The 26,686-nt window shown below is 42.1% G+C and overlaps 1 protein-coding gene, 1 non-coding gene and 1 pseudogene across 6 annotated transcripts in view; 2 read left to right on the forward strand and 1 right to left on the reverse strand.

Annotated features, from left to right (window-relative positions):
• Window positions 1-26,196, forward strand: LOC123818073 (annotated as a pseudogene).
• On the reverse strand, window positions 9,194-9,300 carry LOC123818195. The gene has a single exon (XR_006785585.1). It is a non-coding gene; the product is annotated as a U6 spliceosomal RNA (small nuclear RNA).
• The window catches only part of ZNF655 (zinc finger protein 655), a 13,847-nt gene continuing 12,307 nt past the window's right edge, over window positions 25,147-26,686 (forward strand). For 2 of the 5 annotated variants that reach the window (XM_045837953.1, XM_045837954.1), the window contains exon 1: window positions 25,834-25,975. The gene's annotated coding sequence lies outside the window, so the exon portion shown is untranslated. Of the gene's footprint in view, window positions 25,976-26,034; window positions 26,202-26,686 lie in introns of those variants that run through there. The other 3 variants (XM_045837950.1, XM_045837952.1, XM_045837951.1) reach the window with 3 other exon arrangements.

The following is a 26,686-nucleotide window of genomic DNA, read 5'->3' on the forward strand; positions in this document are numbered from 1 at the left end:
ATGGAGTGTCAACACTGGCTGCCACTGGAGGCCTATCCTGAGGTCAACAACCAGTTTCTCAAACAATTAGGTCTACATCCAAACTGGCATTTTTTTATGTATATGAACTCCTGAACTCCTTAACATGATACCAAGACCAGTATGTGTAATGTTACTTCTCCTCATCACAGAAAAGTATGAAGTATGCAGAACAGAAGAGGAGGAAAAATATAAAATCTCAGGGACATGATGTTACATCACCAGTATATTTCATGAAGCAAATAGTCAGAAATGCCTGTGGAACAATTGGACTGATCCATGCTCTTGCCAACAACAAACACAAGATGCACTTTGAATCTGGATCGACCTTGAGCAAACTCTTGGAGGAGTCTGTGTCAGTGAGCCCTGAAGAAAGAGCCTGGTGTGATATCTGGAGAAGTATGGTGCTATTTGAGTAACTCATAAGACCAGTGCCCCCAAAGGTCAGACTGAGGCACCAAGTAGAGGTGAAAAAGTGGGTCTTCATTTTATTGCATTAGTTCATGTAAATGGGCATCTCTATGAATTAGATGCACAGAAACCATTTCCAATGAACCATGCTGAAAGTAGTGATGAAATGTTACAGGGTACCATAGAAGTTTGCAAGAACTCTATGGAATATGAGCTTGATAAATTGAGATTTGATGCAATTACTCTTTCTGCAGCATCTTTGTCAATAACGAAAACACCAAATACCATATTATTTGCAACAAAAACTCAATTTCTGCTGCCATACACTAACCCCCAAATTTTGGTATTTTCACTTACTTGACTGATTTAACTTTATGTGAATTGAAATTTGACTTAAAAAAATATAGAACCTGGCTTACAACCTGCAACACCAGCCCAGGAAACCAAGCCATTATCTACAGTAACCAGCACAGGACGCCAACCTACTATCCTCAGGTCAAACTTGTCGGAAGTTAGACTGTCGTAGAAACAAGTCCAGGAAACCAAACAATGACTCCTTTAACAAAATTTCCCAAAATAACTAGGACTGGATTAGTAACTGACAACTTCCCTAATATTTGCCCTCTTTCCCAACTGGAGAAATACAAATATATACTCTTTTTTTTCAAATATGTATTCTTTTTTAAAAAAGATTTTATTTATAGGAGAAGGGAAGGAGAAAGAGAAGGAGAGAAACATCAATGTGTGGTTGCCTATCATGTGTCTCCTACTGGGGACCTGGCCTGCAACCCAGGCATGCGCCCTGACTGGGAATCGAACCAGTACTCCCTTAGTTTGCAGCCCATGCTCAATCCACTGAGCTATACCAGCCAGGCTCAAATATGTACTCTTAATCAGTCACATAGGATGCCTCACTTCTAGTGAGTTTGTCTAAAATTCCCCCAGGCCAACAGCCTCCAATCAGGACATATCCAAAATCTTTTTCCTTCCCTACTCTTTTGCCTACATTTGAGTCTCTGCCAAAACACAAGTGATTGTGGCTGACTACCTTGCTATAGGAGGTTCTGAATAAATAACCTTCTCATTTGGGTGATTTCTGTTTTATTCCACAGAGCCAGTCTGGTGAATAAAGGGAAATACACTGTTCTAGGCTGAGGGAACTGAAAGGAGATTGGAACGGCTGCAGCATGTTGAATTACACAGGGAGAGTGGTGCATGGTGAAGTGGAAGAGGTAGATGAGGGCTGACTATTCAGCGTCTTGTAGCAAAGAATTAGACTTTATTCCAAATGCAATGGGGAATTATTAAAAGTTTTAACAGAGGAGAGACACAACCCTATTTATGCTTTTAAAAATCACTGCTGATTGAAAAAGGGGAGAACTGAGAGCAGAAAAAAAACAGGATCACTTAGGTTTCACTCCTCAGTGAGGTTAGCTATGGAGAGAATAAAATGATAAAGGAGGACCTTGGACTGAGTCTATAGAGTCCGATGTTCAGCAGCTAGGTAGAGAAGGAGGAGCCAGTAAAGGGAATAAAAAAAATAGATTACAGCTAAGAGATGAAAGTGTTTTGAAGAGGAAAGAACAGTCAACTTCTGAAAGGCTACTAAAAGCTCAGGTAAAATGAAGATAGAAAAAATCATCATTGTATTTGGTTGCATAAAGCCCATGGTAATTCTGGCAATAGCAGTTTTGGTGGTGTGGTGGGAGGAGAATCTAGACTGGAGTGGACTGAAGAGTGGCAAGGAAACAAAGAATGGTCTATGTCACTTGTACTGACAGCACTGAGAAACATGGGGTAAGGCAGGTGAAAGGATACTAAGGGACAATGAGGAGGTTTCTTAAGATGGGAGGTGTAAGGACAGGTTTGTATGCTCATAGGAATAAACTAGGAGAGAGTGAGAGGTGAGAAGCCAGGAAAGAGAACAATAGAAGTGAAGTCCTTGAGAAGAAAGGAGGGTATGGGATGAGGAGCACAAGTGGAGGTGCTTACCTTTTATAAAAGGACCACCATCTCCATTATATAGGAGGGGAAGTGGAACCCATGGATGGAGACACAAAGACTGTAAATTTGGTGGTAGGAAGATCAAGTTAACAATTACTATACTTCTCAATTAAGAAATGAAACACAAGGTGAGATACATCATCTATGGAAAGGTGACAGAGGGTGGAAGTAGGGGAGACTTGGGGTGTTAAGAACTAGTCTAGATACAATGACCGTTATTACTGTACTGGTCTTATATATTTGCCAAAACAGCAAGTGAAACACCCCATTGAAGAATCCTCTGCCCAGCCAACACCCTCAAATAAAGTTTACTACCTACATTTTGTTTCATTTCTGTAGTAGATACTCAGTGGAAGAATTATTCTTTTTTTCTTAACTTAGTAGAAATATTTTTACTTATCTAATAGCATATTCTTCTGTATTTTTCAATTACAATTGACATTTAATATTTTATATTAGTTTCAAGTGTACAGCATAGTGGTTAGATAATTATATAGTTTAAAAAGGGATCCTCCCTCATAAGACTAGTATCCACCGGGCACCATACATAGTTATTACAATACTATTAACTGTATCCCCTATGCTGTACTTTACATCCCCATGACTATTTTGTAACTACCAATTTGTACTTCTTACTACCTTCATCTTTTTCACTCAGCCCCCCAACCCCCTCCCATCTGGCAACTCCAGTCTGTTTTCTGTATCTGTAAGTTTTTTTCTGTTTTCTTTGTTCATTTGTTTTGTTCTTTAGATTCCACATATAAGTAAAATAATAAGGTATTTGCTTTCCCTGCCTGACTTATTTCACTTAACATAATACCCTCTAGGTCTATCCATGTTGTTGCAAATGGTTAGATTTCATCCCTTTTTTATGGTGGCGTAATATTCCATTGTATATATGTACCACTTCTTTATCTGTCCAGAAGTTATTCTTAAAACTTGATAAGGAAGTTGCCTTTAAAAATGTGATACTAACTGTAAGTTAGAACGTTCAGAGAAGTCCATGTGTGTAGGTGAAGAGGTCAGAGTACTGAGCTACCTGACCCTGAATTGGCAGGCTGATGACCATCTGTCAAGGATCTTGCAAGAATGGCCTTGTATTGGATGAAGAATGGACCAAATGACCTTTCATGCCATGTGCCTGTATCCCAGCGAGTCTGTAAGGCTGAGCTAGTTATAGAAGACATTATGAAGGAGGCGGCCTTGAAGGGCAGACATGACTTGGGATGCCTTGGAATGTTAATGTGCACTTCTGCTTTCCATATAAAATCTCATGGAGATCCCTTTTCCCCTTCTTCTCTGGCCATTCCCTGAGTAAGGTAACAACTTCCTAATCATAATCTGATGTGGACTCCGGCCTGCAAGGTCCATGTGTTATGGCTGTGATGAACAAATTCTCATGGACTACAGAAGTCCTATGGAGAAAAAGGGACAGCATGGCTACTCTCTGAGAGAGAGAGAGGGCCCCGACCCCTGCCTGGACAGGCTTTTATTGCTTCTCTGAGTACATTACATTGAGGATGGTCCTCATTTACTATGCACAGGTTCACTGTAGATGATTACCTTTTACAGATAACAAAGAAAAGAATGTTGCTAATTACTTCAGAGAGAAGGATGTTGCAGATCAAGGGGAAAAGTGGTTGAATTGGTTATACTCCATACTCGGGAGGTTTAGCACAGACTTTAGGAAGTTACTTTTGTCAGGATGGGCAGGGTAGGACAATTGGGAACCTAGTTACAATTAGCATTTTGGACTACAAATATGGCCACCGTTTGGACTACAAGTAATATGGCAACTGAACTCTGACCCAGAAGAGGTGACTGATGTCAGACCAGGAACCACCAATGATATGGTGCTTCTTTGTTAACCAAGAACCAATCCTTGGCTCCTGCGAGAAGTCAAGCCATATAAAACTCCCACCCTTTCCCTTCTCCCACAGCGGTTTCTTTTCTTAGCCCTTTCTCCGGGTGGAGAAAATGTCGCCCGGTAGCACAAACTTCCAAAATAAAACTTATCTGCCTGTTTCCATGGCTAATTGGCTGTTTATTTCCTTGGCGGGGTCTAGGAAAACCTTACAACTTTAAAGATATGCAGTAAACATTTGCTGCCTCAATCCAGGGTGAGGGAGTTTAAGCAAAAACAAGCCTCATAGCAGCCTAGGTGCAATGTAGGCCTGATTCTCACGGAAAAGCTGATCCGTGGATTTGGCTTCCTATGTGCCGACTCTCACCTGTCAGTTTTCCAATAGGGCTGGGCTACATTTGCCATGCCAAGCGGATTCCTATAACAATCTGTCAAAGTAGGGTCCAAATTTGACTCTCTACCTTTATTTCCTGAATGACTTTACTGCTAGAAACTCAACAGAGCTAAGGAGGGAATTGGGCCAGATTCCCTCTGCTTAAGCTGCTTAGACTGCTTAAGCTTTTTGCAGAGGAGATTCCTCTCACCATCATAGTGGTGTGGGGGCAAATTGTGGTAGCTGGAAACCAAGTAACAGTGGCAATGTGATGCGGGCCCCGGCTCATGGGGTCCACATCATTATAGATGAAATTAGACATTCACATGGATTACTGAATCTGGTGGAGAAAAAGGGACGGCATGGCTTTTCTCTCAAGGGGAGCAAAATCCTTGGCCCTCACTCCAATGAGCTTTTATTGTCTTACTGGACACATGACAAGAAAGTCCTCATTAACTATGCACAGGCTTGCTTTAGGTGGTTACCTATTACAGAAAACAAAGGAGCCAATGCTGCTAATCACATCACAGAAGAGGGATATTTGCAAATGAAAAGGCAAAAGTAGTTGGACATGTTACACTCATCCTTGGAAAGTTTAGCATGGATTTTAAGAAGTTGCTTTGCAGTAAATGTCCTCAATTCAGGGTGAGGGAGTTTTAGCAAAAAGCAAGACTCATAGTGGCCTAGGTACATTGCAGGCCTGATTCCCCATGGGGAAACCTATCTGTGGGTGTGGGTCCTGTGCATCTCCCAGTGGGAGCTGGGCCCACACCACGCAGAGTGACCTTCCACACAGTGGGTTTTGTTCCTGTGTGTGTACTTGAGAAAATAATTGGAGGTGTCAGACTCTCTTCCATGGAGAGAGATATGACCAAAGGGAGAGAGCCACTCTGAAGTCACAGGAGGCTCTATTCTACCCCTGCCCATCTCCACCCTACTCTGCCAGTTTGACTTTCCAGTTTTTGCTTCAGTTCTGCTTTCACAAGTTGTAGAGTTTGTTGTAAGCCACCTCATCTGACCAATGTCTCCATCAACACCAATGCAGAAGGCTCTGAAAAAGGATCAGGGAATAAATGGGGGCTGATAATGAAATGTTAACAAAGTACCTCTTTTTAAATATATTTTATTGATTATGCTATTAAATTTGTCCCATTTCCCCCCTTCACTCCCCTCCACCCTGTACACCCTCCCCCCCCCTTCCCCCCCTTTGGTTCATGTCCATGTGTCATAAGTTCTTTAGCTTCTACATTTCTCATACTATTCTTACCCTCCCCCTATCCATTTTCAACCTACAATCTATGCTACTTATTTTATGTACCTTTTCCCCCTCTCTCCTCCTCCCACTCCCCTGTTGCTAACCCTCCATGTGATCTCCATTTCTGTGGTTCTGTTCCTGTTCTAGTTGTTTGCTTAGTTTGTTTTTGTTTTTGTTTTAGGTGTGGTTGTTAATAATTGTCAGTTTGCTGTCCTTTTACTATACATGTTTTTTTTTATCTTCTTTTCTTAGATAAGTCCCTTTAACATTTCATAAAATAAGGGCTTGGTGATGATGAACTCCTTTAACTTGACCTTATCTGAGAAGCACTTTATCTGTCCCTTCCATTCTAAATGAAAGCTTTGCTGGATAGAGCAATCTGGGATATAGGTCCTTGCTTTTCATGACTTGGAATACTTCTTCCCAGCCCTTTCTTGCCTGCAAGGTCTCTTTTGAGAAATCAGCTGACAGTCTGATGGGAACTCCTTTGTAGGTGACTGTCCCCTTATCTCTTGCTGCTTCTAGGATTCTCTCCTTCATTTTTACCTTGGCTAATGTAATTATGATGTGCCTTGGTGTGTTCCTCCTTGGGTCTAACTTCTTTGGAACTCTCTGAGCTTCCTGGACTTCCTGGAAGTCCATTTCCTTTACCAGATTGGGGAAGTTCTCCTTTATTATTTGTTCAAATACGTGTTCAATCTGTTGCTTTTCCTCTTCCCCTTCTGGTACCCCTATAATTCAATGTTGGAATGTTTAAAGATGTCCTGGAGGTTCCTAAGCTTCTCCTCATTTTTTTTGAATTCTTATTTCTCCATTCTTTCCTGTTTGGTTGTTTTTTCCTTCCTTCTGGTCCACTCTATTGTTTTGAGTTCCAGTTTCCTTACCATCACTATTGGTTCCCTGTGCATTTTCCTTCATTTCTTTTATCGTAACCTGCATTTGTTCATCTAATTTGTGACCAGATAATCAACCAATTCTGTGAGCTTCCTGATCACCAGTGTTTTGAACTGTGCATCTGAAAGGTTGGCTATCTCTCGGTTGCTTGAAAGGATGAGTTCTGGGGCATTGATTTGTTCCTCTGTTTGAGCCACCTCTCTCTCTCTCTTTTTTTTTTGGTCTGGTCGCTCCTGTTATGGTGAGGGACAGAGCCTTAGGTGTTCACCAGGGCTGGGCACCCCAGTCGCTAGATTGTGATGTTGTATGCGGGGGCAGGGTCGAGAGGGAACAATGATGGTTGCTCTGTTCTCCGTGGGACCTCAGTCCCTTCTCTGGGATCCTAGGTTGCGTGCTCTGCCTTGCTCCACAATCGCTGCCTCACTGGGTCTGCCAGCTGCCACTTGCACACTCAGGGTCCACGTGCTGAGATCTTGCACACCCCAGATGCCTTATGTGCCCAACTCTCTCTGCTCTTTGCGCGGTGACCCGTGCCTGGCTGCTCGTCTCTGGCCCTCCTACCGGTCTGGATGAATGGGTCTACTTCAACTTCTTGGCTGTCCGACTTCCATTCAGATAAATTCTTTGTCAGTTCTGGATGTTATTCTGCCTCTAAGTTGTTGTTGTTTCAATCTTGGTTGTGCGTGGAGGTACGGTTTCTCCACCTATGCCTCCATCTTGGCCAGAAGTTCCTAAAGTACCTCTTATAAAATAGTATTCTTCCATTACCCTGAATTGTTTCCACACATCTCCATAATTTGTGTTACAGCACTAGCACTTATTGTACGTATATTGTCTCTTGTGAATCTCTTTTGCCCTGTGAGATGTGAATACATGTATGGTGTTCTTCCCTGAGGTTGAAAGCTAACTGACAGTGTTTTTTGCCTCTTTTCCCTCTCTTCAGAGCCTAAAACAGGTGTGTCATGGGGGTAGTCGATGACTGATAGTGAAATGACACTGCTATTTCTATTCTCCATTCTACCCTCTTCTTTCCCCTAGAAATATACTGTGTGATCCTTTTCTTTGGGTGTCTGATCTCAAGTGTTTGTTTTAGTGAGTAGAGACAGCCACTAGCCCTCCAGTAGGGGAATGGGGTGTGTGGGGGGGCACAAATGGCCCATATATCACCTGGTGGCTGTAGGCTGTATGCAGCCTTACATCTTCAGCCAGAGTCACCTCACCCTCCTAAACGTGAGTATAGACATCTCCTTTCTTGGCCTTACACTTCACCCCCAGTTGTGCCTCCCCTCACAGCCCATGGAAGCTGCTAACAGAATGTTAGTGTCCCCAGAGAAGATCTGGAGAAGGCATACTTGAAATACAACACGTTTTCAAGATAGCCGGTGGAACTGTGTGACTCTCTAAGACGATCAGTTGGAATATGAAAGTTATTTTTTAAATTGAGTTTTCCTACTTGTTAAAAGGCAGAAAGAATAAACTGCACTCTCTTTAAAAAGAAAAACTCATTTGAACATTCAAGAGTTCCTGAAGCATTGCTTATTAGCATTTGGGGGTCAAGTAACCCTCTTAGAATCTGTTGAAATCTGCCAATCTCTCCCCAGAAAAGTGTTCATTTACATGGAGTTTTATGAACAACATTAGAGTGTCTGTGGACCTGCTGAAATTCTGAGAGGGATCACAGCAAGGGTGGGCTGGGATGGAGGCCCGATAATACCTAAAGTAAGAAAACACCGAGGTTCCTGGCATGAGATGGTTTGCTCTTTGGATGCTCCTCAGATTGCAGCTGGAGACTGGAGGAAAGGCCAGTTTATGGATACCACATTGTGAGTGAGAAAGCAGCCAAAAAATGTAACTTGACAGCCCTGGCTGATGCGGCTCAGGTCGGGGCACATGTCTGGGTTGTGGGCCTGGTTCCTCCGTTGGGAGTATGTGAGAGGCAACCAGTGAATGTTTCTCTCTCTCCCCTCCCCTCCCCTCTCTCTCTAAACATAAATAAATAAAATCTTTTAAAAATGTACCTTGGAAGCCCAGAGAGTAAAGAAAAACAGAAGAAAATTAGAGTTTATCTATTTTTGCTTTGTGGCTATATATTCAATACATACTAATCTTTCAATAGTATTGCACAAAATATTTGTATTTCTTTTTTTTACCTTTTTATTGAATTTAGTGGGGTGACATTTGTTAATAAAAGTACATAAATTTCAGGCATACAATTCTATAATACATCATCTGTATACTGTATTGTGTGTTCACTATCCTTAGTAAAGTCTCCTTCCATTACCATTTATCCCCCCATAACTTCTTCTACCTACTCCTACCCTCCTTTCCCTCTGGTAATAAGTATACTGTTGTCTGTGTCAGTGAGTTGTTTTTTAAAAACATGGAATGCTTCATGAATCTGTGTGTCAGCCTTGAGCAGGGGTCATGCGGATAATCTCTGTATCATTTCAATTTTAGTATTTGTGCTGCCAAAGCAAGTACAAAATATTTGTATTTCTTAAAAGCCTTTGAGTGGTTGTTAACCTGAATAATATTTACCTGAAGGATCCAACATGCTTTAACCAAATGCAGCAAATTAAGCCAAAAATGAATGGGTGGAGAAGAAAAAAATTTTCACAATTCACCCTAAAAATCAGAGTTCATGACCAAGAGAACCCTATTACAAATTCCAAGGATTGTGTCCCTCCATATCAAAGAAATCTCATCTTGGTCTCAACATCCCTGATCTCTGCTCAGTATTCTTTTCATTGGCTGAGTGAAGATAGGAAATGGAAATAGAGAAGACACAGTCTCATATGAGAATACCTGGGCTGTCTCTTCAATACCATGCAGTTAATCCTGGGAATGTAGGGAAAAATAGATAGTTTTGCTCCTGTGGTATTTTATTCATGCGACAAGTCACCTTTGGAGTAGTGGATTCTCTCCTTTGCCTCATGTAGTTGCTTATGACCAAGGGACTATAATGTTACAGAACTTTTCTCTGTCAAGCCGTTCCTGAGCTGTGGGTTGTCTGGTATCTTAAAAGGTGAAAGCTGCCACCAAATCTCTTCTGTGCATGACACTGCTAAATATTCTTACCCAGGTAGGTTCTATAATGTAAAATTAAGCTGGTACCACGACCTGAACTTTCCCACATACAGGATTTGTAAGGCTTCTCTCCCGTGTATCACAAAATTTCTGCTGAGGCAGGAAACCATCTCACATCCATTGCTCTGTAGGATCTCTCTACAGCTGGATTCTCTGGGGTGCAATGAGGCTTGAGCTTTCTCTGAAACTTTTCCCACACTCACCACAAAGACAGGGGGTTTTCCCTTAGTCTGGCCACCCAGTGATGGGGCTGCTGAGCTGTGTCTCAAGCTCTTGCCACTGACTACATTTTGCAGTTTTGTTTCAATCTGGATTCTGTGATGCACCTCTGAAGGGTACATGTAAAGTTTTCTCACAGTTGAGGCAATGATATGGCTGGGTGTGGGGCACAGTGAGGCATGAGGCAGAGCTACAGCTATTTTTGCACTCACTGCACCTTCAGGGCCACTCCTGAGTGTGGACTCCCAGCTCTGCTTTGGCCGAAACTTTTCCCACATTCCTCCTCACACAGTAGGCTTCACTGTGGTGTGTCTTCCGATGGAACACCATGTCAGAGCTCTGCCAAAGCTTTACGCATCCTCCCCTGTGTGGTTTATGAAGACAGAAAGATGGTGCTTTCACCGAAAAACTTGATTCTGGGGTTATTTTTCCAGGTGTCTCTGTGAGCATCTCCACATTGTTTGCTCTCTTGCCCAAGATTTCACAGCCTTGCCCACCATCATGGTCAGCTTATTTGGTTTTCCTCATAATGTGCTGGAAGTTTCACTTTTCTCACCATTTTCTGCCTTCTTCTTATTTTTCTTCACTTTGCAATCAAAAGGAAAACATAAGAAGTAAAGGTGTTAGTCTTGGAATAGGATTTGGAAGGGGGCGGGGGGGAAGTAACCAGAACAATTACATTAGACTAAGTTAAAGTATAAGTTCCTCTAAATAAGGGAATTTACAGAGTTCAAATTCAAAGAGAGCGGGAGGGAGGCTTAGGGGACTCTATAAACAACCCCTGAGCAAGGTCTTTTCATAGGCCACATTCATATCGATGGTCCTGAATGTTCATTTTACAGTCTGTTTTGTATATACATCTTCTATGAAGACTTATTTGGTTAATTCCACCTCACTCTGCTATATAGTCCCTCATTTAATTGAAATTACTCATTTGTAACTCTTTTTCCTTCCTTCCTTCCTTCCTTCCTTCCTTCCTTCCTTTCTTCTTTCCTTCCTTTCCTCCTTCCTTCCTTCCTTCCTTCCTTCCTTCCTCTCATTCTTTCTTTCCCTTTCTTTCTCAGACATGTATAATACTTACTATATAGCATGCATTCTTCCAGGCACATTATATATACATTCCCATTTTATAGAGGAGAAAACTGGGCCACAAAGAGGGTATCTTGCTCACAAACAGGTTAATTGTGCTAGAGCCAGGATTCCATCCCAGGTAGAATGGCTTCAGTGTCTATGTTCTTTAAACTTCCTGTGTGTGTACTTAATTTCTCAAGCTTAGAGAGCAACATTTGAAGACTAAGCATGCTGCCTCTGATTCTTTTGAGTGCATCACAGAATCCCAATGTATATTAAAAGAAATCCCAGGAAAAAAAGCTGTATTTATGTGCTTAACAGGAAGGGTGCAGAATCTGCCAAATTGGTTGAAGAATATACATATGTTCTCCTGTTGGCTGAAATTGAAAACTCAGAAGTAAAGGAACAAAATTGGCTTTGGCAACCCAGCCTGGGACTCCTGCTTACTCTCCATTCCCCTCTCAGGAGAGAGGGAGAGAGAGACTGGTAGGCTCTCTCTTTATTATACTGAGAATGATCATAAAGCTATCCATTGGAAGACCTGGCACTGTGTACTGGCTATAGTGTCCTTTGTTCTGCTACACATCTGAGATCTTCAAACCTTCCCTCCCTTTTCTAACTACTCTCCACCTACTCTTCCACTGCTTTTCTCACTTCTTAAAGACCCATACCTTATCTTTTACCTTCCCACTAACTTTTATGTGTTTACTTATTTATGCCAATTTCTCTGTACATCTTTATAATGTACATCTGTGTGTGGGAGATACTTGCATACCTGGGGGGTATGGACATAAAATATGACTATAAGTTTGTTTATTTATTTATTTGTCAAGTTATTTATAACTGTATTTTTTCCCATGCAGAAAAGAGTGTCTAGGAAAAAACTGGACTTATGAATAAGTATAGTTGTATATGTCAGATATTCAGCTATTTCTTTTTGTTTTAATGATAAAACTAAGGATAGCAATAAACCCAATTGCTTTTTCACTTATATACTAAGCAATATTTTCTTCAATAAAACTGCAATATGGGCAGTAAACTAGAGAAACTCCATGGTGCAGAAGATTGTTGTGATGTGATTTGACATGTACCATGCCGTATTCCCTGGGCTTTATTATGTTGTAATTTCCAGGTACTTTCTTGCCATGCAACATAAACTTTTGTATCAGGTAGACTGTGGTCTGAATCGTATCTCTGCCATTTGGTAAATGTGACAATTATTCAGTTATTTCATTTTCTGAGCATTTTCCCATCTGTAAAGGTAGAAAAATAACACCATCCTGCAGTATCATGGTGCTAACAAACAAACGAGCAGTCAGCGCATAGCCAGACACATAGACACATAGCAGGCGCTAGATAAATGTAACTTTAGGATAGAGTGAAATGTAACTATTTATTCCACCTACCTCTTTCCCAGCCATTGCCTTCTTCAGCTTCTGGTTTTGTTCCCAGATGGAAACAGTGGTACCAGTTATTCCTTTGTATCAGCCGTTATCCTCCGCTGATTACGGAGTGAATCCTGTGCAGCGGGGACTCAATACTGAGATTGTTAGCCTGGAGACAGAGCTATGTGTCCCAGAAGGAAACATGTTAGAGAAACATCCTCTAGTTGATTCTCTCTTCAACCTCCCTTGGTGACCCAGTTTTCCCTCTCAGACCCAGAGGGTCATGACAAACCAGGGGGTACAGAAACCCCCGGGGCTATGGCCTAGGCAAGCCGGAAGACTTACCTAGTGAGAACAATTGTTTTGGTGCTCATTGGCAATGGTGATCTGATAAAATCCCTGTAAGGGATAAAGCTGAAGGTCCTGCCATGAAAACCTAGAAAAACTGAAGATGAATCACTTAGCAAATGGCCTATTGAATTATAAGACTCTCATTTTCCAAAAGTAACAAGAAATCGAACAGGAACTGGGAGCCAGAGTGGGATAGGGAAAAGGCTGTCAACATTGTCATCAGATTTCATCACTCTCACTTTCCCTCATTGTTAGAGTCTACTGGCCCCTACATCATTTTCTTTTATTTCTCTTGATTTTAGTTCCTGGATCACCAGTGCTCTTTAAAACTACCTCTGCCTTAATTCTTGGTAATTTCTGTATAGACATAAATGGTTCTTCTAACACCCTGGTGTCTCAGTTTTCTTAATCCTCTCCCCCAGTGATCTTGTCCTCCACCCTACTGCAGTTACATGCTCCTGTAGTCATGCTTCAGAGCTTCTTATGACCTGAAACTCAACTTCATGCATCCCGCCCTGTGACCACTCTTTCCAGCTTCCTTTCTCTAGTGTATAGACTCCAACGACCTTTCAATATTGTTAGTACCTCCAACCCATTGATGTTGTCATGTTTGCTGTCCTTCACTCATCGGTATCCTTTCCCTCTTCCTTCCCCAACTTAAAGTCCATGGTCAATCATTATGATCATTCAACTCTCCTGTCCCTCTTTGCTTTGCCATACTCACTTGACAAAAATCACAGTCGTGATTAAATTCAACCTGTCTTCCCGGTATTTGCACTCTAGTCATTGCAAGTGCCTGAAAAAAGATATCTGTTCTTGCCAGCTCATCTTTTTCTAAACTCCTGGCCATAAAACTCAAGTGAGATTATGGGTACTTCCACTTCTGGGAAGTAGAGTACTTTCCCTTATTCCTCCCACTAAGTACAACTAATCCCCTGGGACACTGTGTGTAAAACAGATATAAGAAGGCTGAAGGTGGAAAGAAAACTGTCTTCAGGCCTTGGAATCCAAGGGGTGACATAGCAGTGAGTTCCCTGGGTTTTTTTCCACCTCATATGTACCAGACTGGGTGCTGGAGAACCAGGCAATGTAGAAAAACCAAAGCCACAAAAAATCTTTCAGAAAAGAGCAACCTAGCAAGACAGAAAACTTTTACTTTTTAAATTATTATTGATTGATTTGAGAGAGATTGACTTGTTTTTCCACTTATTTATGCATTAATTGGTTGCTTCTTATATGTGCCTGGACCAGGATTGAACCCAAAACCTTGGCATATTGGGACGATGCTCCAACCAACTGAGCTGTCTGCTCGGGGAAAGACAGAAAACTTTTAGACAACAACCACTTTACTCCAGTTTGATACCACAGAAAAAACTATGGCCCCATTTTTATCCCTATCAGCAAAGGCTAAGTGGGCTCACTAGGCTGGTATCGGTGGAAACCATGTGGGTAACCTGCACTTCCACCCTCACCCAGTGGTAACAAGGCTCCCTGTCTTCTTCTCTACATACATGAGCACATTTATAAAGAGAGAGAATCAGTTGAAAGGAGAATATTTAAATGAGAAGATAATTTGGTCAAATCAGATCCCAGGGACAGAAGGGAATGGTATGGAGAACGTAGGCCGTGAAGTTCATCTCTGATGACAGTAGGGACACTAGTTCCTTGGATACAGAAGGGAAGGATATGACAAGAAGTCAAACCATTGAAGTGAAGGAGATATACATTAAGGACAGTCTCCCCTGATGTCCTCCTGCTCTTTGAAGAAGGAAGAATGAGAGAGGCAGCAATGGACATGGATGCTCCTTTCCACTGAGTCCTTCTCTTTATAAACATACTCAGATTTTCCTTATACTTAAAAACAAAAAAAAATTACTTTCCTGTAGACTTTTCTCCCTCAAACTCACATCTCATTTCTCTTGTTTCCAGGCAAACTTCTAAATCTTTGCAGTAGTCTTCTCATCCCTGGCCCCTATTTAAGTGCTCTTGCTAGTTACCAGTGACCAGAAGAGCACGCACCCTTGACTCCTAGCAGTCAAAGCCTTTCCCCATCAGTTCCCCACCATCTCCTTTTGAGAACTCCACATCATTCCCACAGCACATTCTGCCTTTGCCCATGTTGTTCTCTTTGGCTGGAAATGCCCTTCCACCTATACCCCTTCTTGGCCCAGTTTTTAAATAGGACTTCTTCTGTGAAATCTTTTTCATCATTCAAGTCCTCTCTTATGAGGGCCCATAGAAACTTTTTCTCACCTGTACTTTAGCATTTCATTTGAAATTTCTCTTTACATTTTAGTTGGTTGTCATCTCCAAGTTTGTTTTCCTCAAAGAGTTTCCCTCTGGTAGGGGGCAAAGACCATGGTTTGGTCCCCTTTGATTGGCCCCTCAGAATCTAACACAGCTTGTCATTACCAGCTTCCAGGCATCTTGAGTTGATGCTGAGAGTATTTGGGACTTTGGAGGTTCTCTGCTCTTCACCAACTGTCCCATGCCATCTCTACCTGCCCACCCAGTCCGTGTCTAGGTTAGAAGGGAAGAGACAGGAAGGAACAGGAATAATGGCAATAGGTGGCAGGTAAGAGAGGCCAGTGCAAGGTCAGAGGTGCCATGGCCTCCTAGGATGTGGAAATTATGCCTTTTCAAGTTAATTAGTGCTGTAGTTGACTTACAAAGAGCTGTTGTCTCTACTCCCTGTCCTCTATTAGACAAAAGCCAGGCACCCCAAGGGCTATGCTTGGATGTGTGCCTTGAGAATAAAATGTAGATCGAGCCAATTGATAGATGCAGCTGAAAAAAGCTATCGGTTTAATTATCCTAACAAAATGAATAAGCCAAAATCCATTTTCCTCTACTTTTTGGAATATATTTTTAACTATAGAGTTTTTCTTAATTATATTGCATTGAGTTTAATATTGAAATGGCACTACTGTAACATAGAGGAAAAAACATGGGAAGTATTCAAGACCAGGATTTCTAATCCTGGCTGGTGAGTCAGTTTTCTCACCTGTAAAATGGAGAAATTCAACATGGTCATTTTAACACTCCATAAGGTCTTCTGGCTCCCTGGGCCCACAGTGAATGGAGTGGGGACAGCCAAGGAAGGGCACATGGGGCTAGAAACCTGTCTCCTAACTCTGGGACCCGGTGTTTGGGCTGTGCCCATCTGTGCATCACCCCTATGGCACCAACCATAATGGCAAGAACTGTAAGCATTTGCACATGTTAGTAGACCCACGCCCAGGATGGAGTGTCTGGTGTTAACAATAATCATTATACCTAATAACGTGCAGGACCGTTTGCAGAACATCCTTATATTAAAAAGGATAGCCTTCTAACAAACTCAGGCCAGTTTGCTTAGGGAGTGACAGGTCCACGACTGGTCTTGGTCTTGACTCCTGGCTGTGGGACCTTCTGCCATCATTTACCTTCCATCTCTCATGTCAAACATCCTCAATTTCAGCATTTCCAGGCCAGGGCCCATGTGCCTCACTGTCACTTTTGCATGAGCCTAGTGCTGCTGACTTAATGCTGGCCCAGATGGGGTGTAGGCAAGACAGCTTTGGCTGCACTGCAGGCTCCTTCTCTTCTGAAAGCCATCAGGCAGCACTCTCTGGCTCTTGGGCCTTGGGGGGTAAATGGGAGGGGTGGGGCACACTGGACTCACTTGAGCTCTCAGTACGGCTCACCCCATTTGCTTGGTTCAGACTTGTCTCAGAACTGAGGGGTCATGACATAAAGTCTATAGACTGCTCCAGTGAGGTCCCCAGCGTCAGGGTGGAGGGCCTGGCTGTTTTCTGGATTCTGGCTTGTCCTCAAAGACACAAAGTTAAGACTTGGTCTGTCTTGTCTCTGTCTTATTCAATTTAGATTCTATTCCTCAGGGCCCAAACTGTTCCCAGACTTTACCACAAACCCCTAAAACTTCCCCTACAGTGAAGTGTGCAAACTCCTTTTAGTTTCAGTTGCTTTTCTCAGTACGGCTCACCAAAATTTTGCACGAGTTCCTGTTGATTATTTTGCAGTTCTCAGATCTTTCACATGCTTGTTGCTTCTCTTCTTCCTTTTACACAATGACTTGAGACTTACATTAGTTTTGTAACTGTAGGTGGTAAGTTGTCACCTGGTTTTGTTGTAGACACTGTCCACAGGTTTCAGTTTTGCTATCCTAGCTGCTGTGTTTTTAAGAAGGGATCTGGGGAGATTCATAAACTACGCCACAATCATCACTATCTTTTCTCTTGTGTCTCTTTCTGAGAGCAAGGGAAACCTTCCCAGAAAAATGTTGATAAACGGCCCTACACACCTCACTAGCTAGAATGACAACACGTGCCCCTGCTCACAGAAACCCAGTCACAAGGATGATGGTGTTAAACTGTAACTGGCATCAAGATTCACTATCTGGAATTAGCACAGAAAGGAGCGATCACACAGGCACATGTGTGGTAAATAACAGAACCTGCATGAGGCTCTGACTCAAAGGGAGGACCAAGGCAGCAACAGTGGGCAGGCGAACCAGACCTGAGTACAAAATTGTCAAGAGCACTAATTTTCAAAACTGACTATATATATATGGTTTGGCACAAATAACACCCCTTTTAATTACTAAATCACAAGCATGTAATTCTGTAACATAACAATATCACACTTAAGTACACCATATGACATTTTAGGTGAAATGTTCAAATTAAAATGACAAATTATTACACCCATATTATTATTCTACCAACCACACTCAAGCAGGCGTTTCTTCTGCTGGACCCTGTATTTTACACTATTATCCTATATACTGACAGGTTTCATGAAACAGTACTTACTGTTACTATTCATGAAAAGAAACCTAGTACACTCCAAGTATAATTTTTATTAATATTTGAGTTCCATATATAAAAATTCCAAAAAATGTACAAAACCAAAGTTCTGTAAAGACCATTTTTAATGTGATGGGTGTGTTGCCTGTCCATGAGTTCATCCCAGTCAGGGTCACAGGAAGATGAGGTTACATGTGTGTTGGGGGCACTACTGAGCCTATTTCTTTGTTTTTCATTGTGTCAAGATTGAAAATCCTAGTTCACACAAATGGGTAGTTGTAAATGGCAATAATAGCAATATACCCTTTCTACTTAGCAATGGAAATTCACCTTTAAGCTTCATCCAAAATGCTGATAAACTTAATGTCTTATAATAATTCCTTGGTGTGAATGATGAACCGAGCTGCAACAGTTCATTCTCTTCTTCAGGCACCAAGTTTAATGCAACGATTGATTCTGGGGTTTGAAAAGCAAATGGATCTTTCATCCAAATATCTTCCTTTAACCATTTAAATTTCTTTTCTGGAAAGTAGTGATTACAGATTTGAGACAAAGAAGTGAGATGCACCAATATCTCTAATTCTGTTTCTTTGAAGCAGTCTTCACTAAGAATGTTCTCTTCAGGGTATTGTAACAGTGTTGGGAACATGTAGAAGCCAGGGTGACTGTGTCTTGCTTGCCACAACAATAATGTCTTTTTGAATCACAGGATAGGTTCAAGATATTGGACATATATATCATTGTGTGTGTGTGTGTGTATATATATATATATATATATATATATATATACACACAAAACAATATATCATTGTTTTCTCCCTGTAGTTTCAAATTTAATTCAGTAAGAATGCCAAAAATATCATTTAAATGTGCCAATTTTGTTACCCAAATGTCATCTTCAAAAACAGTTGCCAAATGAGTTTGCTTTTCGATGAGAAAAATGTAAATCTCATTTCTGAGTTCACATACTCGGCTCCATACTTTTCCTTGAGACAACCAGCAAACCTCTGTATGAAACAGTGAGTGCATATGGTTAACTCCAATCTCTGAACAAAATATTTCAAGGAGTCGGCTGTTCAATGAGCTTCCTTTAATGAAATTAACAATTTTCACTGCATTTCTCAATACATCCATTAGATTTGGTGGGATTTCTCTGGATATCAAAGCTTCTAGATGAATAAAACAGTGATTCCAAAGAGCATTGTTATGAATTGCTTCTAATATTTTTTCAACAACTCTGCTTTGTTTCCCAGTCACACGTGCTGCTCCATCACTGGAAATTTCCTTACAATTTTTCCAGTTTAATTTGTACTGATGATCAATACACTTTTCTAATTCAGTAAATAAATCTAACCCAGCTATATGTGAATTTAAATTTAAACAACACAACAGATCCTCTATAAAATCATCATGCCACACATATTGGACATAAACCAAGAGTGTTTGTTGGACAACTTGCAGTGTCAGTGCTTTCATCTAGTCGGATAGCAAAATCTGCACCACACTGTAGCCGTGTGATAAGCATTGCTTCTCATTGTTTTTCCAATAGTACAGATTCGATGAGATACTGTATTATCACTAAGAGGAATAGTTCTTAATTTATCAGCTGGCTTATCATCAAAAATTGTACTTGCCACGTCCATACATGCCAGGAGAATAACTTTTTCAACAGCCATATGAGCCATTTTCTCTTTTGCCACTTGATACACAATTAACTATGATGATAATAAGGCTCTCTCATTCATAGTTGTGGAATGACTAAGAAATTGTGGTGATAATGCTATCTTGTTTCATTCATTTTGAAATGGTCTTCCCCATCCTCTTCGTCTTCCTCCTCCACTTTCATAATTGCTGTGTCTTTATCTCCTGGGCAGCCTGGGGAAGCAGATCTGCAGTACCTACCCCCTCATTCAGCAGTCAGTATTCAGGTTCAAGAGACTGGCTCACTTGATCCAAATAGGGTACATCTGCAGAACTGTCCTTTCTGTCCTAGATGTTTTATGAGATTTGGTTTTATAATCCTGCAAGGAAGAAAAATTTAATAAGAAGTATTTAAAAAGTCACATTGGATTTCTATCCTGCTAACAACTCATATAAGTACTCGTGAAGATAATTTACTAAATCCAAGGGTGTGACATGGTAACAACTGCCACTTATGCTAGCTGTGTGCCAGGTGTATTTGGTGCCTTACACTTTCAGCTCATTTAATACCTGTGGAAACCTAATAAAGTACACAGGATTATTATTCCTATTTTATAGATGAAAAAGAGAAGAGGAGAAAGACTAAATAACACACAGGCACTGCAGTACTCAAATCCAAGTCTGAAGTCCAAGGCCCTAACAATGCTGTTACGCTGCCATCCAGTCACTCCAAAAGCAGTGGTCTGGTCACTCCAAGGTGACCACCAAAGCAGGGTCTACAGGATGATCCACTGGGGCACAGGGCAAAAAGTTAGAGCGTGTATTTATATATATTTTTAAAGATTTTATTTTTATTTATTTTTAGAGAGGGAGGGGAGGGAGATAGAAAGAGAGAGAGAAACATCAATGTGCGGTTGCTGGGGGTCATGGCCCGCAACCCAGGCATATGCCCTGACTGGGAATCGAACCTGTGACACTTTGGTTCGCAGCCTGCACTCAATCCACTGAGCTACGCCAGCCAAGTCGTGTATTTATATTTTAAAAGTATTGAAACCCATTTAACCTTTCCCGATGAGCCCTTTTTTTGTCCCCATCTTACAGCATTAACATTCTCTGTCATCATTTGTTACCCATCTTATGTTCATCTGCCAACAATTGTATGTTCTGTGCTAATTCCCCTTAATTTTTAGTGATATATCTTCTGAAAATTCCATTTTGTATTAGGTATTTTAAGGAGACTGAGGAAAAGAAATCTTGGTTTTTGACATCTGGGTCTAAGTTTTAAAGGTGGGAAGCGGGGATGACATTTTCCCAGGGGCTTTTCCCCACAGTGGCAATATGAATCAGAATGAAAGGACTCCAAGGACATGAAACTCAAAGACACAGGGCTGAGGTCAGGAGCCATCACTCCTCTCTGATCTGGAAAGGCCCTCCTAGATGTTTTTCTGCTCATATTCTGGGCAAGTAGCAATAGAAAGGCTGGGCTTTATTTTACATTTCTTGAGTGGTCCTAGCACCCAGTCATCTCTTGAGTCTAGACTTAAGTTTGGTATGTAGTTTGGTATGTAACATTTGGATAGCTTTTACCCTGAAACTTAATTTTTAATGCTTTCATGCCTTATCTCAATTAGATTACTCCACAAGAATAAAAACTGTCTTTTGCTTTCATTGTTGCCCTTAAGTCACTTACCATTGTTCCTTGCAACCCACAGACATTTAAAAAACATTTGTTTGAATGAATATAATGCCAGCGTTTTCTGCCCATTTGTAGAAAGTTCAGCAAATTCATTATAGGCCTGAAAGGCATGTCATTTATAAATTAACAGATTTTTTGCTACATTGCAACTATCTGGTTATTTACGAAACAGCTGAACAAGAACGGAAAAAATATTATAGTAGCAGGTTTAAAATACATAAATAATGTGGCAATGGGTAAGTTACTTGTACATCTCCTATTATATTGTGTAACCAACCTATTTCTCCAGCAAATAGTAAGGTTTCAATGATCTGCTTTCAGTGTGTTCTCCACAATTAATTTACTGACTGCATATTGTCTCTTTAGCACTGACTTGCCCCTTAACGTTCTCTCTCTCTCTCTGGACAATGAAAGTTTCTTTACCCTGGTGACACTGCAGAAAACAGAGATGGGGCCTTAGGTTTGGCCTAGTTGGATTTTTCACAGTGAAATCACTCTCAATTAATTTCCAAGTTGGAAAGTTCCTTTGAGATAATCCAGTTTATTTTACTTAGTACCAAATTGAGACTTGCTGGTGTTTTGTCCAAGACCATCCTGTAAACCAGCGGCAGAGAGAGCACAGGTAATTAGTCTCCTAACAGGCCAACACACTTTCGCCACGCTGCCGCCAATTCCCTTCACTACTCATCGCACCAAGTGAAGCTCAGTCACCACAACTGAAAAATCGAACTAATGTCCGAAATCATACACATAAAAAACATTCAGAAAGTCCGGAAATTAAAGGGTGAAATGTATGTAATTTTTCCCTACTGCATCCAGATCACGTTTTTCACTAGACTTCAAACACTCTTTAATCATCATCATTAATGGTAATGAGTTTGGGGTGAGCAAACACTTAAGAGGCTTGTTTGTCCGCTATTAAAAAAGAAAAGTCCGTGGCGGAGCTTGGTAGCCTCAAGGGTCTTCCTCGTTTTACAACTTGGGGTCCCTAGAAACCTAGGGGTCGGGGTGGGGGTGGGGTGGCGGGGAAGCTCTCACCCGAAGAACAGAATATGGAATGCTTCCGTGGGGAGCACAAGAATTAAACCAGAGTTATTTTTGTCTCCGATCCCTTGGGGTGAACACCCAGGACGACCTCTTCCCAGACCGGAACGAAAACATCATCGTTCCCTTCCCGCTTGGATCCGGGCTGTCCTTGCAGAGAGACGGCGCTTCCGATGGCCGAGGCTGGGGTGCAGGTTAGGGACATGGAGCCACCTCTTTCCCCGTCCCCCGCCGCCCGGCCGGACCCATGATCTCACGGTGAACCCGAGAGAAGTCTGGGGGTTGGTGGGATATAAAAGGGAAGTGGCTCTGGGGAATCGAAGGACGGTCTGCTCGCCCAAACCCAGAGAGAATGTGTGTGCGCGTGTGTCCGCCCCAGCAGCCGAGGCGCGTCAACCTCCGCTGGGCTTCGCCTCGGGGTCCTCTTAGGAACCGCAGAGGGTTTGCGTCCCTCCTCGCCCATCACTGGGTTTCGGCTTTGGGATGGGAATCGCTCTCCTCAGAGCAGCTTTAACCCTCCGGAAAAACGGGGATTAAGTTTCCCTGGATACGGTCCAGTTCACATAGGTACACGTTTCTTCTGCTTTTCTTATTGAGCCCTCAATACACTGTAGTGGTAAACACGCTGACTAGTGCAGCCGCTTTGGAAAACATTCTGGCATCTCCTCACCTTGTTAGAGTTAACCTGTGTCAACTCTAATAATTCCATTCTTAGATATATACCCAAGAGAAATGAAAACTTATATATGATTGTTTATAGCTGTATGATTCATAACAGTGACAAAGTAGAAACAACTCAAATAAATATCCATCAAGTGATAGAGAAGCAAAATGCGCTGTGTCCGCAGGGTGAAGTACTGCTGGGCCGTACAAAGGAATGAAGCACAGATGCTGTAGCACCATGAGTGAACCTTGAAAATATGCTAGGTGAAAGAAACCAGTCACAAAAGATCATGTACTGTGTGATCACATTTATACGAAATGTCCAGAATAGGCAAATCCATAGACAGGTAGTAAATTAGTGGTTGCTTAGGGCTGGGGGAGGAATAGGAAGAGATTGCTCTCAGGTGTGGCTATTTTTGAGGGTGATGAAAATGTTCTGCAACTGGTTGTGAGGATGGTTGCACTGTTTGTAAGCATACTAAATAAATATCATTGACTTGTATAGTTTGTGTGAATGGTATGGTATTTGAATGATATCTCAAAAATGTTTTAAATAAAAATAATTGCTGAAAAAAGAATGAGTGGTTTCACAAAACCAAAGTGGTTGCTGTTCTGGGGATGCTGGTTACACATTGCCACTTGAATGGGCAGTATTTTCAAATACTTGCTTTATGGGCAACAGGTGTTCTTCCCAATACTAGAAGTTACAAGGTTTTGAGCTTATCTAAGGCTTCCAGGAAGTTTTCAGAATAACAATAATGGAATTAGTAAGTCAAATTTGAGGCATTTTGCTATCAGAATGTTATCACAATAATTATGACTTTTTACCATTACTTCATAAGTAGATCAAGAAACTTCATCTTTATCAAAACAGTAACTGGGACCTCAAATGACTGTGACACCACTCTGAGTTCCAAGACAACTTGGAGCATGACAGTGGAAGCCCACAAAAGGAACAGCCACCTGCTACAGAGGCTGCCAGTGACTATGCAATATTGTGAAAAACCTTCCAAGCCCTGAAAACCACTCCATTCCTTAAGAGGTTTGACCTTGCTGTGATTGCCATAGTTTTCTCTACTTCCCCAGGACTCTTCAATTACCCACTTGAGTATGTCTTTGATCCTTAGCACTAGATGGCTGGCTAACCTATGGTCTTCCTTGAAGACATCATATTCCCAGAACTTTTTCCTCATATTTCTGTCCAGTGTTCCAAGTCATACCTAAGTGCCATTACATTATTATACATTGTACTTTTTTTCTTCGTATAAACTTGCCCTCTTCCCCCTACCTCCACCCCTATTTTTACATTAAAGTGGTTGAAGGTAGATTATTGAATGCAGCTGGCTGGATATGTTTTTCCATTTACACAGTGTATGTGGCAGGGACTGTGGGGGCATTTATAATAACTGTTTTTTGCCTATTTATCTATTGGCACAAGGGACCCAAAGTGGCCTGGTGCTATTCTCAGTTTCCAGTTAAGTAGAACACAAGGTATCTCCTAAATGTTCATTAGAAAATCTGGACCCATAACCCAGCAGACTCTAGGTCTGGAAGTAGGAAGCACAAATTCCACAAATGGATTACTGGATGACAGTAATAGGGGCCACCACTATTCTGACACATTAGTTCCTGTAGTATTTATGTTGGAGACACAATACCATGTTTATATGTTTATATTATTGGTTCGGTGTACATCAATGCATATACTGTATCCCCAGCCATACAAGGTGCTGTATTTTATATCAGCAATTTAGCTGAGTCTTCAATACATGCTTTTTCATAGTTCTGCCAGGCTGCCTCTGGATGATGAGTAAGCACATGAATTCTTTGTTTACAACTCATTGTCATACCTTCTTGACTATATTGCTTAGTTTAAGGTATGTCCAATGGATGAGGCATCCTGTAAGTTCTCAGATGATGGTGCTAGTGGAAGCAAAGCAGTTGGGAAGGCAAACCCACATTTAGAGCATGTATCAATTCTGGTGTGAAGGTTTTACTTCTTTTGTATGTATCCATGCGTAGTGCAATGGTGGGCATAAGGGAAAAATTAATGAAATGCTCAGTTGCTCATACATTTTCTTTAAAGCTATATAAACTAAAAATCACAAATTTTGAGTTGGTTAATTGTTCCCACGTGTCCTCTGAAAAACCATTGAAAGAAAATTTTGCTCAGGAGCCAAGTAGTAGCTACTGTTTCTTACCACTCTTTGTTAGGGGTTGATGCCAGTGATACTCAAGAAGGAAATAAAGGGAAGGCATATTAGTCTCTAAAACTGTAGCTTGAAAAAATGTACAGAATGCCACACTTCTGGTTTTTTAATATTTAATTTGATCTCAAATAGCATTAAAGGATAACATTTGATTTGTGAGCTTAAATAAAGAATACCTAAATCCCTTTCAAATCACTGTTTTTATTCTTTAAGAGACTTGCTAGTCCCTAGCAGATCTAGTTTCACAAAACCACATTCTTTAAGGATCCATGACATCATAATGCTCTAGGGGGGTCTGTTCCGGCACTCCGGGCTGACTGTCCAAGTTCTCCGTGCTTTACCTATCCAGGTTTCGGCATAGTCGTCTGTCTAGGAACCTGGCTCTCTTCTATTCTGTTTCTATTCCACTGCAGTTTGCTTAATGCCCCTTCCTTCCCCCAAAAACCTTATTAGATTCCGATCCCCGACTTTCTGTGTGTACCTTCTATAACCAAAGAGCCTTCAATCTACTCTTTAATCAGTGTATTCAGTACCCTTGTGCTAGCTTCCGACCGGCTGACTCGGGGAAATCTGACCTTTAGGCCTGCCATTCTTCCTCACCTCCCGATATAAATTTGTGCTGCCCACCACCCCGCAGGGAGTCTCGAGGACTGGCTGAAGCAAGGAAGGGCCAGCAGAGCCGCCTTCCCAAGTCCGAGGCTGTCAGTCATTTACAGGTATACCGGTTACAAAGGCAGCCCAGTTGGGTTGGCAGGTTAGGAGGAGAAAAGCCGTGCAGGGAACACCGGTGCTTCCCACCTCATCCGGGGCCTTCATCCAGGACCTGCATCCGGGGGCCTGCCGTCCGGGCTCCGCCTCCGGAAGTGCCACTGAGAAGCACCGCCTCCCCAGTGGTGTAGAGCGACCCCCGAAAGGCCGGGGTGGCTCCGCGAGCAAGGGTGTCTGCGACAGGACGGCAGCCTGGGCCGCCGCTCCGCTCGGGTGAGTCTCTGGAAGCCATTCTGGGGTCGCGGTGGGGACGGCCCCTTGTTTTGGTTCACAGGGGGGAAGAGGAGGCGGAGGCGCCCTGTCCCGCCTACGGCGGTTTCCGTACTCTGGAGCGCGCGGGGCAGTGGAGCGAGGGCCTGTTTCTCCTTGGTCCGGGTTTGCTCCACGGACTGAGGATCCCGCTGTCACGATCCAGTGACAGTGCCTTGGTGTGAACTGGGTATCTGTGGCCTGCCTCGCCCTTTTGGGACCATGTTTTCACCTAAGGAAAGTGGGGGGAGGGCAGCGCTGGGAGAGGCCTTCAGAGAACCCGGCGCGAGGGTCCTTTTTGAGGGTTGGGGAAGAAGGACAGACCCTGTCGCGTAAGAGGGTTGCGGAAGGGGAAGGGGGACAGAACCCTGTCGCGTCCTTGGGTTTGAAGGACACCAGTCAAACCTGTTTGAATCACAGCTCTTCTCTGGGTTACTGTCAGGATTGTGGTAAAAGGCCTGCCTACCTCGCCTAAGTTAGTGAAGGGTCTGATCCCAAAAGTGGAATTTTGTTCTTAGTCAAAACCATTTAGTAATTGAAAGTGGGCTGACAGAGTGTTACCAAGTAATTTCTAAGAAGTCTGCGCTTAAAAAAAATGAGTAATCATAACTAGCATATTTCTCTGCATACGAACTTGAGCTCTGATAGAAGTTTGTAAATGTTAAATATTTTAAA

Source organism: Phyllostomus hastatus, unplaced genomic scaffold, assembly GCF_019186645.2.
Source record: "Phyllostomus hastatus isolate PE091 unplaced genomic scaffold, TTU_PhHast_1.1 phas_contig_254, whole genome shotgun sequence".
NCBI lineage: Eukaryota > Metazoa > Chordata > Mammalia > Chiroptera > Phyllostomidae > Phyllostomus > Phyllostomus hastatus.